This window comes from Idiotropiscis lumnitzeri, chromosome 2 (assembly GCF_059441095.1).
Source record: "Idiotropiscis lumnitzeri isolate Australia: NSW breed Sydney's pygmy pipehorse chromosome 2, RoL_Ilum_1.0, whole genome shotgun sequence".
In the NCBI taxonomy this organism is placed as follows: domain Eukaryota; kingdom Metazoa; phylum Chordata; class Actinopteri; order Syngnathiformes; family Syngnathidae; genus Idiotropiscis; species Idiotropiscis lumnitzeri.
In genome coordinates, this window is record NC_142392.1 from 26,699,415 (window position 1) to 26,713,418 (window position 14,004).

At 42.4% G+C, this 14,004-nt stretch overlaps 1 long non-coding RNA gene across 1 annotated transcript; it reads left to right on the forward strand.

Moving 5' to 3' along the window:
- The first annotated feature begins 9,451 nt into the window (after positions 1-9,451).
- Positions 9,452-10,438, forward strand: LOC148342135 (uncharacterized). Its single transcript, XR_015842381.1, has 3 exons — positions 9,452-9,596; positions 10,083-10,125; positions 10,196-10,438. It is a non-coding gene; the product is annotated as an uncharacterized LOC148342135 (long non-coding RNA).
- Positions 10,439-14,004: the final 3,566 nt, after the last annotated feature.

Sequence of the window (14,004 nt, forward strand, 5' to 3'; positions counted from 1 at the left end):
TTCTTAAACCGGAAAACGTTCGTTCAGTGGTAACAGAGTTGTGTCTATGCTGGCAGTTTAGCAGGAAGCCACAAAAACAGATGCACGCCTTGAACCGTGTTTGACAGAAAACCGTTTAGCTCGCATTTAATAACAGAAGTGTGACCCAAACATGTCTTGCAAGCTGAAACCGTTCGAACAACAGGAAGAGTGTGGACGGACGGGTGTGATAAAGTCAAAGTGTTCATGTTTTTCCATTCTTTATGAGTTTGCATATACAAATTACTTTGCTGTGCTTCAATAAAACGCGGCACAGGAGCGGGAAAGCTTTTCTCTTTGGCGGACTGCTCCTCGCAAGTGACAAAGACAATCTTGGCTGGGTGATTCATTTGTGCAGGCTTGTCTCGTTTTTGGCAAAAACTCTGACATATCTTGTTCAAGCAATTCCTTACGGAAGGAATTCTGCCTGACTCTAAAAAATGTGCACACTGCGGCAAAAAGATCAATGGAGGTTGATGAATTTTAGTGGATAAAACACAAAGGATTAAGTTTTTTAATAAATCAAGTACGTATTGGTCTTATTTATGAAATTTTTACTGGCTCGGTCAATGAACCTCGGGTGGCCCTGCACTGTTTTGTGCACATGTGCGTAGTTTCACCCCATCCAAGCAATTAAAATACATTGAATGCATCCATCCAGGGTTGCACGGATCTCATCAGTGAACAAGCGCATGCTGCAAGGAATGCATCTGCGTCTTTGTCTTACTATGGGCTCAAAAAGGCTGAAAGTCACAACCCCCTTTTCTACCTACAAGTCCAGGAACATTTAGTTCCTGGTAAAGTTCCTGTGGCCCAGGTGGTTTGCATCTCATAGTTCCTGGTAATTTTTGCAAATGACAATGATGATGTATCAGTGGGATGTCTTGTGTTACTTTGTTACTCATTACTGACACCCTATGGCTGTTATACATCATTGCGGTTACAAAATAATTCAGTGAACTCATAATATTTTGGTGTATCTTCGTCGAATTTGAATACATATTGGATAACTTTAAAATATACAGTCATTATTCAAATATGTCAACACAAAAGTCAGAGTGAAAGTGTTGTTGCTTAATGCTGATGTGTAAGAACTTTTACTCTTCAAACGTAATCTTGTTTTAAAATTTATTTAGAAACAGAAATTTTATAAAAATAAAAAGAGTAATGTCAGAACGTACTAGCAGGATAAATGTCATTTTGGGTAAAAAAACAAAACAAAAAAACAAACGTTACTCATGCAATAAATAGCGACTCTGATTCCAGGGCCCCTTTAATTCTTTTAGGGATGCAGGTTATCATGAAAGCAAAAAGTACCCACGATGAAACTATCTATAAATGCAAAAAGAAATACTTGAAAACGTATTTCGCTTGAAGGATTCCTATTCTATCAATGACCTTATGTTGCGATGGCCCCCAGTGGTCTGCATCAATATGTTAGGGTCCCACCACAGGTGTTCCATCAGACGCACACAATAGCCTGTGTGTGCTAACTTCAGCTCGCTTCCAGAAACGTCTGTGACCATGTCAGGAATGAAATCGGGCATCAGCCGCAACGTGCTTCCTTTTTAAATGCTCGTTTATCACAGCTGTGCTGCCAAAGGGAGGTTTACATCGAAGGACGTAATTTATTGAAATGCCCCCATGGTTTGGTCCAAGTCGGGGTCGCACGCATTGCTCCGTGTGCGGCAGGCACAAGTCAAGGTAGCACGGTAAAAACAATATAAGTCGAAGTCGCCCCCTGAGATTTGACTTGACCAAACCAAATTTGTCTTTTTGTGTCCTGCAGACGTCAGTGAAAACAATCTCTGTTCTGTGAAAGAGGAGCCAGACTTGACTCACATCAAAAAGGAGGAGGAGGAGGAGGAGATCAACAAGTCACCACTGAACGTTGTCCATATAAAGACTGAAAATGAAAACAAGGATGAGAGTGAGGACAACAGAGGGGCGGAGCCTCCAAGCAGCAGCTCAAGTCATCACGTGACAACAGAAGGTGATGAAGACCACTGGGGGCCATCACAAGCACATAATGAGGACACATTAGACGCTCATGACGATGGTGATACTAATGATGATGATAATGGGCAAGCTAAAGGTGAAAGGGTATGTCACACTGACTCATTCACTTCAAAGCTGTCTTTAAAACCGCACACGAGAACACACAGTGGAGAAAAAACATTTTCTTGCTCGGTTTGTGGCAAAAGCTTCTCTCGAAAGTTTCATTTAACAATCCACACAAGAACACACAGTGGAGAAACATCTTTTTCCTGCTCAGTTTGTGGCAAAAGCTTTTCTTTTAAGTCAAATTTAAAAACACATACACGATTACACACTGGAGAAAAACCTTTTTCATGCTCAGTTTGTGGAAAATGCTTCTCTCGAAAGGCAAATTTAGTAAGGCACACAAGAACGCACAGTGGAGAAAAACCTTTTTCCTGCTCAGTTTGTGGAAAATGCTTCTCTGGAAAGGCAAATTTAACACAACATACAAGAACACACAGTGGAGAAAAACCTTTTTCCTGCTCAGTTTGTGGCAAGAGTTTCTATCGAAAGGCAAATTTAACACAACATACAAGAACACACAGTGGAGAAAAACCTTTTTCCTGCTCAGTTTGTGGCAAGAGTTTCTCTCAAAGGTCTCAATTAATAATTCACTCAAGAACACACAGTGGTGAAAAATCTTTTTCCTGCTCTGTTTGTGGAAAATGCTTCTCTCAAAAGGCAGGTTTAACATATCACACAAGAAAGCACAGTGGAGAAAAACCTTTTTCATGCTCAGTTTGTGGCAAGAGTTACTCTGACAAGTCTAATTTAACAAGCCACACAAGAACACACAGTGGTGAAAAACCTTTTTCTTGCTCTGTTTGTGGAAAATGCTTCTCTCAAAAGGCAGGTTTAACATATCACGCAAGAAAGCACAGTGGAGAAAAACCTTTTTCTTGCTCTGTTTGTGGAAAATGCTTCTCTCAAAAGGCAGGTTTAACATATCACGCAAGAAAGCACAGTGGAGAAAAACCTTTTTCATGCTCGGTTTGTGGCAAAAGTTTCTCTGACAAGTCTATTTTAACAAGGCACACAAAAACACACAGTGGTGAAAAACCGTTTTCTTGCTCGGTTTGTGGCAAAAGCTTCCTGCATAAGTCGCATTTAACAATCCACAAAAGATCACACACTGGAGAAAAACCTTTTTCCTGCTCAGTTTGTGCCAAGAGTTTCTCTCAAAAGTGGCATTTACGACGCCACACAAGAACACACAGTGGAGAAAAACCTTTTTCCTGCTCAGTTTGTGCCAAGAGTTTCTCTCAAAAGTGGCATTTACGACGCCACACAAGAACACACAGTGGAGACAAGCCATTCAGTTGCAGCGTTCGTTCTAAAAAAAATTGTCACTAAACAGGGAGCTGAGAGACACGATTGTGCTGGCGAGAATTGCAGCGATCCTTGAAGATTAAAAAAAGACAAAAAAAATGAAAGAACCGACTCTTTGTGGTAAGATGTAAATGTGATTTTCAATAAAATATGATGAAATTGAATTTTGCAAAGCTCTTTTATTGAGATCAGTGCCAGAAGAACCACTGTCTGAGTGGTGATGATTTTTTTGTGTGTTTACTTCAAACATGTAAATAAAATTTATTGCTTTTGCCTGGTACAACATTTTTTAACATTATGCTTTTCAGTTGTCTTTTTAATCGCATTTAATGGAAAAGGTGTGAGAAGAAACTGTGCTTATGAAATCGTTGCCTTCCACAATCATCAATAAAATCACTTGTTCCACTTGCTCAACTGGCTTTCATTACGCTGCGTGAAAAGGTGAAAAACAGATGTAGAAGTTGAACGATAAAAAGAACAAGAAAGAGAAACGCGAATAGTCTCAGTTTCTCTCAAAGGTTTTGGAATGTCAGGACTTGGCAACTTGATGGCGACTGGAGTCAGCGCTTGTTTTCTCGCTGTGTTTGGCTGGCTTGTATATGTATGGTCCATTGAACAAAACTCAAACTCTTCAAATATCCCCTCTCATACATTTAATATTTCACTTTCTGAATACATTTCTGACTGGCTAAATACACTTTCTAGGTTGAGCTCTATCAAGCGTTTGGGGTTTGTTGCTAAGCAGAATCTCACTTCAGAAAAACTATAATGTAAAAAATACTTAGGTATTAAATTAATTCAATAACCCGACCCCGGATGAGCGGCAGAAAATGGCTGGATGGATGGAATAATTTAAATTGCATACATATTCAAATGAACAAATATGTTCAGAAATATTCAAGAGTGAAATAAGGTTTAAATTGATATTGATATAATTTAACATTAAAATAATTGAATAAATATTGTAGTATTATATAAGCAAGCTTAAATATACATTGAAATAAATTTTAAAAAAGTCATGTATTTTTAAATGGCCTTATATAGATATGGGAAGTTCAAAGAAGTGACCAGTCTTGGTTCTGAAGTTCCGATGTAACCAGATACTGCCCTGAGAGAAAATAGGCCTGAGCATTGTTTATGGTGGGGGCAATTCTGTCGCCAGGTCAGTGACCTTCCAGGGTATGAGAGTAATTTAAGGTGGTCACGAGTAGACTGGTCGTATCAAAGGGGAGACGCACCTGCTCTCCCTCTGGGGGACTTTTGGAGGGAAATCCCAAAGATTAGCGTGATGGAAATGCATATGCAACAAGGGAAAATTAGATATTCATGTCCAATTTGGGCATTCCCTATAAGAAGGGAATGTCTGAGAGGGGGCTCGCACGTTTTTGGGGAGACTTCTTTTGACATCAGCATGTGACGAGAATAAAATCTTTTTCGAACCAGTTGTTTTCCATCACCAATCCAGCCTGGCTCGGCTGCCTCTCCGGAAGGCAGCAAGGACGCACACTTCAAAGACAAAATATACGACATATTGAAAGAAAAATAATTCTCAAATATTGAAATAAGTATAGAATTGAATGAATAAACAACAAAGAAATAAATACCTTCTGGAAAATCTCATTATTTGCAACATTTGTCAACATTTTTCTTTCTTGCACATTATTAAACAGTCGTAATTTTTTTTTTTTTTTACATTTACTTTTGAAGTTACTTCAGTGCATTTCACACCTGTGCCTTCGGGGAATTCCTACTTTGTTCTACTTGAATAAATCCCCATCAAAATACCATAATTTATGACACCACGGCTGGACAAATAATATCCAGAAACACACTTACGCACCACTGAGTGAGTGTTGGACGATATAGCTTCTCTTGAAAGGTCCGACTTGAAAATGTTCTTGCAAGTGTATCTGAAATTAAATCCACACTTTTCCTTCCTTCGGCCATTGTGGTTTAAAAAAAGCAAGAATATATTTTAGATTTTCGAACGGTCGCCAATTACGACTTTCGGGTGTGTTGATTCGGCATCGCGCCGCCCCCTCACGAGTGAGTATCCAATCACAAAACGCGTTCATCACCCTCAGCGTAAGGCCAGCGAGAAGGCTCACTGTAACCAACTCGTGATCTGATTGGCTATTGCCACCGTCTGACAAATATGAAAGCTCATTGACTTTGACAGAAGAGATGCTCGCACAATTGCATCTTAAGGCCTCGGAACGCATAATGCATGCTCCTGCTATTGTGAAACCTGCCCGGCAAGACGAGCGAGCGGAATTCCGATTGGATTAAAAACTCTCACCTAAAAATACAACGCTCAGCTATAATATGACATCCATGCGACGATTATGATTTTTTTTTTTTTTATTGATTATGTTTGGCCAGCAGAGAAGACCTTGAAGGCCCACCACTTCGTTACTTAATAGCCTAAATTAAACTTTACTTTCATGAATAGAGTTAAAGTTATGCTTTATTGTAGGATTTATGTAATTAATAGCCTTTGATGGACTTTAGTGTACTTAATGTAAACTGGTAACGCTGAAAAAACAAAACAGACAGCAATTCAAGTTTAAACCCATATAAGTGAAATGCGCTTTAGAAATAAAGTATATTTTTGCACACATTACACCGACATTGAGTTCCTCCAGATCGACGCTGACCTCAATGATGAAGAGAGCCAATCAAAAATTCCAAAACACAAGCAAACAGGAAAAAGTGACAAACAAGAAAGCTGGCAAAGTGAAGAGTGTGAAACAGGTTTGTATTTCCATACGTTGTAACTTATGGACGGGAATAATTCTTCATTTCTACTTCTAACATAGCGCAACTGTGGGTCTGGTGAATGTATAATCTTGCGTTGAGCCGCCACTACAATGAGTTACGATTCTAATGCAGTGGGCCTCAACAGAGTTTATGTCAGGTCAGGGATTTCGACAGGGGTCCCCGACTTATCAAGGGATGGATATACAGGAATGGGTCCCGGTTTCGACGAGATGGCGCCGAGGAGCAACATAAGGGGAGTCCACATCTGTTCTCGTCCTTGAGGGTTTTGGATGGCCATGTAAGGGCAAGTAGGATGAGAATGCATATGTAACAGGGGAGAACTGCATATTTATATCTTTTGTTTGCTTTCCATATAAGAAGGGAAGGCTCGCGAGGGGGGTCCAGGGGGGGGGGCACACACCCTTTCTTGGGGGAACTTCTGGCATCAGCCAATTTGACACCAATACAATCTTTTTCCAACCACCGGAGTGTCTCAGAAGTTTTTTTATATCACCACTCCAGCCTTGCTTGTCGACCTGTCCGGAGGGAAGCGGGGCCAGACCCGCACATCAACAACAATAATATACCACAAAGGTTAAAAGTCGTTGTTTATTAAACAGTAGATGGCGATAAAACCAGTCTAGTGTGGGGTACTCACGTCTTTTTTTTTCCTTCCTCGATGTCCTCCTGACGTTATAAAACTTACTCCACAAAAGAGATCCCATTTTCTTTGCACAATTTCTTCAGTGTTTCAGTGTTTTTTTTGCACCACCTTTCTGTAAATAAAACTGCATCAGCTTTAAATGTGACACAGTAAGGCACACCGTGATCACCTGACTTAGCTCAGTTCTCCAGTGTCTGCGGTGCACAAAATGTGCACCAGGGAGCCTCCAACTGCAGAGAGTTGCTTAAGTTTTGGCACAATGCCGTTGTACGCTCCAACGTTAACGTGCACACAGCGACCAGTTTAGCGGCCCAGTTATTTAAGCCTGCGTCCTCGAAAAGTCTCACTAGTCCGTCACTTATGGCTTGTGCGGTTCGATCAGCACCCAGTTCAATTAGTCTAACGAAGTCTGAGGTAAGTTCGCCGTCACTGGACACCGACACGACGTAAACGATCTCCTGCTCAGTTTTTGTGATGTCCTCCGATCCATCAAAAAGCAGACCCAGGTCTTTGAGCAAAACGCACCTCTTTTATCAGCTATATGTGGATGTGAGTGGCAAATCTTGCACCACATTTCAGTACGCTCATCATTAGCTTCAAGCCACGGCACATCTTGGAGCCACTTTTTTGAAAATGCTCTCTAGTTTGGCTCAGGCTCGCTTGGCTGTTTCTTTTTTGGTGGTGAAAGACCCAAAAATTTGCTCCAAGTCTGTAGGGTTTTTTTTGGCATTTTTCACCTCGTTCGTTGTGCTTCTGATGAAATAGTGGATTGATGGCAGTGTGTACAGGTACGCAAAGGCGCGTCGTGACGCACTTGACGTTCCGCATCCCTGATTTCTGTTGCGCATGCGTACCTGCGTACCAGTTATGGGCACCCCTGGATATAAACGGATAGAGCACACAAATAAGGATGGCTCTCAAAACAATAAAGAAACTTAAAGTAAATAGCACAATATTCACCTCATTGGCCACATTCACTCAAAAGGAATAAAGGTTTACAAATCTTCACACAAACGTGACTTGTCGTCTTGCCTTCTCTTCAGAGAACATTGCCTCTTCTGGCCATTGTGTGCATCTATGCCCATGTCCCTAAACAACAGTTTATACATGTAGAAGAAAAAACAAGTTCCCCCCCTTTACTACGATTTTAAACCAAAACACCTGAAAATTATACCTTACTTAACATTTTAAACACAAAATAATGTCTATATTCATTGTACTTTTGAACCACATTAAACTATGAAATAAAGGAATGAAATAAAATAGATTTGCCTTTGACGGCAGCTACACTGTGTTTGTATTTAGTTCCCTGGTTGCTTTCATTTCTTGTTGGTGCCTTGTCACTTGTCGCTGTCGCTTTCCGACGTTCTCGGCCCTGTTTTCTGACCTGTCTTGTCGTCAAGCTTAGTTTTGTCAAGTCGTCTTTTGTTCTTTGTTCTGTTCTTTTGCACTTTTTGATATTGTAGCCACTTTGTAAATAGTTCAAGGGTTCTGTGTCTTCCTCTTTTCTGGGGAGGCTGTGAATGCAGCGGGGAAGCGACAGGGGTGAAGGTTATGTTGTTGTCGTTGTTTTTTTAGTTTTCTGATCGGCGTGGTTGCGGCCAACAGCAGCCGTTTCTGGCTTAATAATAAAAGTGATCGCTGATGGACAAATCGGCATGATTTATTATACAACGTTACACTGGTGTCAGAAGTGATAACGACAGTATGGCAACGAGTAAAGAAAGTTACGGTGGCCCCCCGCGAAACAAGGAGGAGGTGGTGGACAATTCTTACGATGGCGCATGTGGCCGTGATATGAACCCCGAAAATGTTTCGGAGCATGTTAACCACCTGAGGCGGACTGAAAGGAACACTCTAAAAAAGGATTGGTTAAAAAAACTACCAATCTATTTGGTTAAGATTATTTTGGTTAGATTAACCAATAGATTGGGCGGTCAATGACCAATCCGGTTGTTTATAAGAATACCAAATACATTGGTTATCCAAACAACCAATGAATTTGGTTACAGAAAGGACACTTCACTAGCCCAACTGTTTTGCTACATAGTGTGTAGTGTGCGTCAGCTATAGACCTACTGAACGAGTATATATTAATTTACAATTTATTTATGTTAATTTAAATTATATTATCTCTATGAATCAACAAGAAATATTGGTACCATTTATGTCATTAATTTAGACATAAATAGTCTGGCGTTGCATTTCACAAACCACGTTGTCGCTCATCGCAAACTTCCATTTTGACTTTTGGATCGAGACGCTACAGGAGTGGGGATTAGAAAACTACGTGGAAAGATTCAAGGGTAAGTAAGGAGACTGTTTTTAATGGTTGTACTTCAGCTTGTATTCGCGGGGCTCTCCAAATTGCATGCGCTCCGAGATAAACATCAGACAAGTGTTTAATACTGTTTAATTTACGTATGTATAGCATTTGAAATTAATTACATCTGAGCAGTCAAAATCCTTATTTCAAATGTCCCAAATGTTAACCAGTGTTTGAATCGCTTTACACAATAGTGTTTGCATGGGTAAAATGTTAGAAATGTGTTTGGCCACCATTGGAAGCTGGCGCTGTTTCATGTCGTTGGCACAAAAGGAAGTGAAGAAGACGGAAGGCGGGAGCGGATGAAAGCAAGCTTCGGGCTGTTACTTGCTGTATATGGCGTCGGGGGGGGGTCAGTGTAGAAAGAAAAGTAACTGTTAACATCCGCACGGTATTACATGCCTAGTCCTGAACACAACCTGTAACGGCGAGTCCCTGAAATCTAATTGTATTCTCACGGTAAGTCTTTGTTGTCACTCTCATGCTAGCCCTTCGGCGAATGTTTGCTGCGCTGGTTTTGAATATGTGAAAACGCCCGCCATTAAACGACGGTAATGGCTTTTCCAATGTTTTTCGTCAACTGAGCAATTTTTACTTTCGTGAGAACGGTCAGGAAAAAAAACATATAAGGCTATTGTCGTATACTGCCAAGAAATTGTATTCAAATAAAGCTATTACCCCCGCGATATCAATGTATTAGAAGAGCGTGTGGTTATCAACAACGTTAAAGCGCACAACATCAACTTAGCATATTGGCAAAGTCGACGTGGTCAAGCTGCTTGTTTTGGAGGAGGACTGACACCTGCTTCATAAGATAACCTGCGCTGATTTGTGTTCAAGCATTCCCCTCTCTTCCAAACCAGTAAACCTGGGGGAAACACTGAATGATATAAGTTTGCAGTGTATATGCACTGCCGAGAAAATAATACATTTGTTTATTTCTAGGTATTAGTGCTTGGTGTGTGATGCTTGAATCTCAATTAAAAAGGTATAGTATCAAAAGCATAATGTCATGTATAAGGACTGCGTGATAATATATTAGTTTTGTTCTTTTTCAGAGGAAGAAATTGACAAGGAGAGTTTTTCATGTCTTGCTGATGATCTGGTGAAAGACATGTTTCCTAAAGTGGTTCCACGGGCCAAGTTCATCCAAAAACTACAATACTTTCTGAAGGTGTGGCATTAATTTTGGACAGTACATGTATAGAGTTGGTGTGAAGCATGGTTTACATTTGTTTTAAGTGCCATAAAGAAATCTTTCAGGTTTCACATTTTAACAATGACAATGAGGTCTATTTGTGTTACCAAGATGCATGCATGCACACATTCCGGAAGTAAAGTTCATATTGCAAAAATTTGTTAAATGCTGACCGAGGTAACGAAATGTTTTTTCAATTATTGTTTGTTATTTTGTTAGTTTTCATTAACTAAAATAACCGTCTGTACAATAAACTGTATTTTTCTATTCTCATTCCAGCCTGGAACAGACCCCCTTGCCTGTCAAAGAGAATGGATGGAGGAATGTGCGAAGAGAGGGGTCACATGCCAGCCCAAGTGGTTGCCTCTGGGACCACAGTCTTGGCCGCAAATATTTTCTACGTCCTTTTATGACGACTAGTTTACCAGTTGGACTCTCTTGTCAAAATTGGATATGATGTGGAATACCCAACAGAAGCTGCTGATGTGTGGATGTTTCTTCAGAGGTGCGTGTGTATGGCATTGCCACACCCTCTGATGTCTTAACTCCAAGGACTCAAGAACTAATTATCAAAACAAAATACAATACAGCTTTATTTATATAGCGCATTTTTCAACAGCTGGAGCTGTAAAAAAAAAAAAAGTGCTTTTGATGTGGTGTAATATTAATTTGTGGGAAATTAGCACACAAATTAAAAGATATAAACACATACAATAGATACCAGAAGAACAACGACAGTCGCATGTCGAGTCAAAAACTAAAGAATACAAATTTGTCTTGAAATGTGTTTTAAAAGTGGACAGAGAGGGGGCTCACCTAGCATTTAATGGAAGCTCATTCCATAGGGAAGGACTGGCAATTGCAACTTGTGTTTTGTTATCACTGCATTAACTGTTCCAAATGCTATTTACTAAATATTTTGTATACTGTTATGTATTGTATTATGTATGCATTGTAATATATAGTGTATTGTTTTTTTAAATTAAACTGAACTGCATTGGTGCTTTAACCTTGCTCATTATTTTATTCCAGATACCAGTGTTAAATTCCAAGCCTGCAGTACCAATCAATAATGGTACAATTTTAACCAATTAAAATAGTCATTATGAACCAATATAGATGGTTCCAGTCCAACCAATTTATATTGGTTGCTTGTGCACAAATTAACCAATATCTTGGTCAAAAGGACTGACGTGTATTGGTTGGAACCTACAACCAATAAACATTGGTTAAAAACGCTATCAATTCTCGATTGGTTGTTTTAACCAAAAGATCAGTCGGACACATAACTACCAACTAGATTGGTCAATTTTAACCATTTTTTTGGTTAATCTCACCAATCCTTTTTTAGGGTGAAGCTGGCGTTCGATGCTGGTTTTGGCTCATTGAACGCTGGAGAAGGAGCAAGCGCGAACGACGTTGACGGCCGCCATTGTCATCATCAGCCTGTCAAGACTCCAAAATACTCCGGTAGGGCAAACTGGGAGGCTTTCCATGCCCAATTTGAACTTTTGGCACGGGCTGCTGGCTGGTCTGAAAAAGGATAAAGCACTGCAGCTGGCCATGTGTCTTCCGGAGGAAGCTTTGTCCTGCTTGTTATTGCTCAGCCCAGCCGAGAGAGATGACTATGGCGCTTTGGTTGGTGCCCTAAGATGGCGTTTTGGACAATGCAGTCAACCTAATGTTCTACGCTCGGAGCTCTCTAACAGGCAAAGACAGGCTGGTGAACCACTGCGTGTGTTCGCGAATGACATTAAAACCCTGTCAAGGCGTGCATATGCCCATATGCCGACTGATGTGCAGAGTAAGCTGGCCAGGGACCAGTTTATCCGGGCCATTACCCCAAGAGAACTGCGCATACAGACTCAACTGGCGCATCCCCGTACTCTTCAGGAGGCACTGGAGCTGGCCGTGGAGAGAGAGGTCATAGGGGACACCACACGGATTGACCATGTTGACGGCCATGTTGTGCGCTCTGCCACACCGGTGGACCAAATCCAAGAGCAACCATTACGGGTGGATGAGCTGGCTGAGCTTATTTGCACTAGCACACTGCAGTCGCCACGCAGTGGTGCTCGTTCCCGACGGGGCCCTCCAGTTTGTTGGGTGTGTGGCCAGCCTGGGCACATTAGCGTGCGGTGCCCCAAGAAGGCAGATGGTCAGGGAAACGGGCCGGGGTCTGTGTAGAGTGGACGCCGCAGACCCCTGCACCTGTGCCCCAACACGCGTTGTTTCCTGGAGACGGAACCCAACCACATAGATGGGGGAGAGGGGCTCCATTTTCCCCAGAAGCAGATGATACTGCAGAGTCTGTGAGGGTGGTTGGCTGGACCCATGCGGGGGATTTCTGTCATGTCCCCATTTCGCTTGGGGGGTCTCCTTGCGTAGCCCTCGTCGACACGGCTCCACTGCAACACTGTTGAGGCCTGATGTATTCCCAGCCGTGGCACGATTGGAATCTACGTCAGTCAAGCTTCGAACAGTGACTGGCGAGCTCACCCCTATGCTTGGAAGGGGGGTGGTGGCGATCCAAGTGGGGGGACTATGCATGAACTTTCGGGTGTGGGTTGCCGCGGTACGCGACCCGTGCATCATAGGACTGGACTTTCTACGAACAGCCCAGTGCGTGCTTGACCTGCGGAGGAACACGTTGGCTTTTCCAAGACGCCCCACAGTTGAAATGGTGCGCCCTACACAGCCTGAAAAGTCATTCCTCCCGACTTCGAGCGCAGCCATTGCACAGCAGGAGTCTGATCCCACCCATGAACCGCTGGCTCCTATGACTTCTCCACCCACATCAGATGCCCACATTGATGAGCATTCCTCTTCCCCGGCCCCGTGGTCCATGACAGGTGGAGTGGACAGATTGACAGCAGTGCGTGAAGTGTGGAAGCGCAACGGTGATGGTTTAGAACCCAAGCAACAGGAGGAGCTGTGGCAACTGTTGTGGGACTTTAAGGACATTTTTGCGCTGACAGAAGAGGAGGTGGGCCGAACAGACTTGGTGCAGCACGAAATTGACACGGGGGATGCACGCCGCCTTCCCCTTGCACATCAGGCAGAAGTGGACAGTGCAATTGATGAGATTCTAAAAGCTGGCATCATTGAGCCATCTGACAGCCCTTGGACCTCAGGGGTTGTCATGGTAAAAACAAAAAGACAGTGATGAAAAGGTTCTGTGTGGACTATCGACCCTTAAACAGCGTGACCAAGAAAGACTCCTATCCACTGCCCCGCATTGATGAGAATCTGGATCTGGTGTCTGGATCGTCCTGGTTCTCCTCATTAGACCTGCGCAGTGGAAATTGGCAGGTGCCCCTCAGCCGTGAAGCCAGGCCAAAGACTGCTTTCTGTACTGGCAGGGGGTTGTGGCAGTTTCGAGTTCTCTGTTTCGGCCTGTGTAATGCTCCAGCTACCTTCGAGCGGCTTATGGACAAGGTGCTGGCTGGCATTCCCTGACAGGAGTGTTTGGTTTATTTGGTTGACATCCTGGTCCATGGGAACTCTTTCCATACAGCCTTGGAGGCCCTGCGCCGGGTCTTACAAAGGATTTCCACTGCGGGTCGGAAGCTTCACCCTGACAAGTGCTGCTTCATGAGAAGAGAGCTTGAGTTGCTGGGACACAAAGTTGGTGGGGAAGGCATTAGCACTTTGGAGGAGAAAGTACGA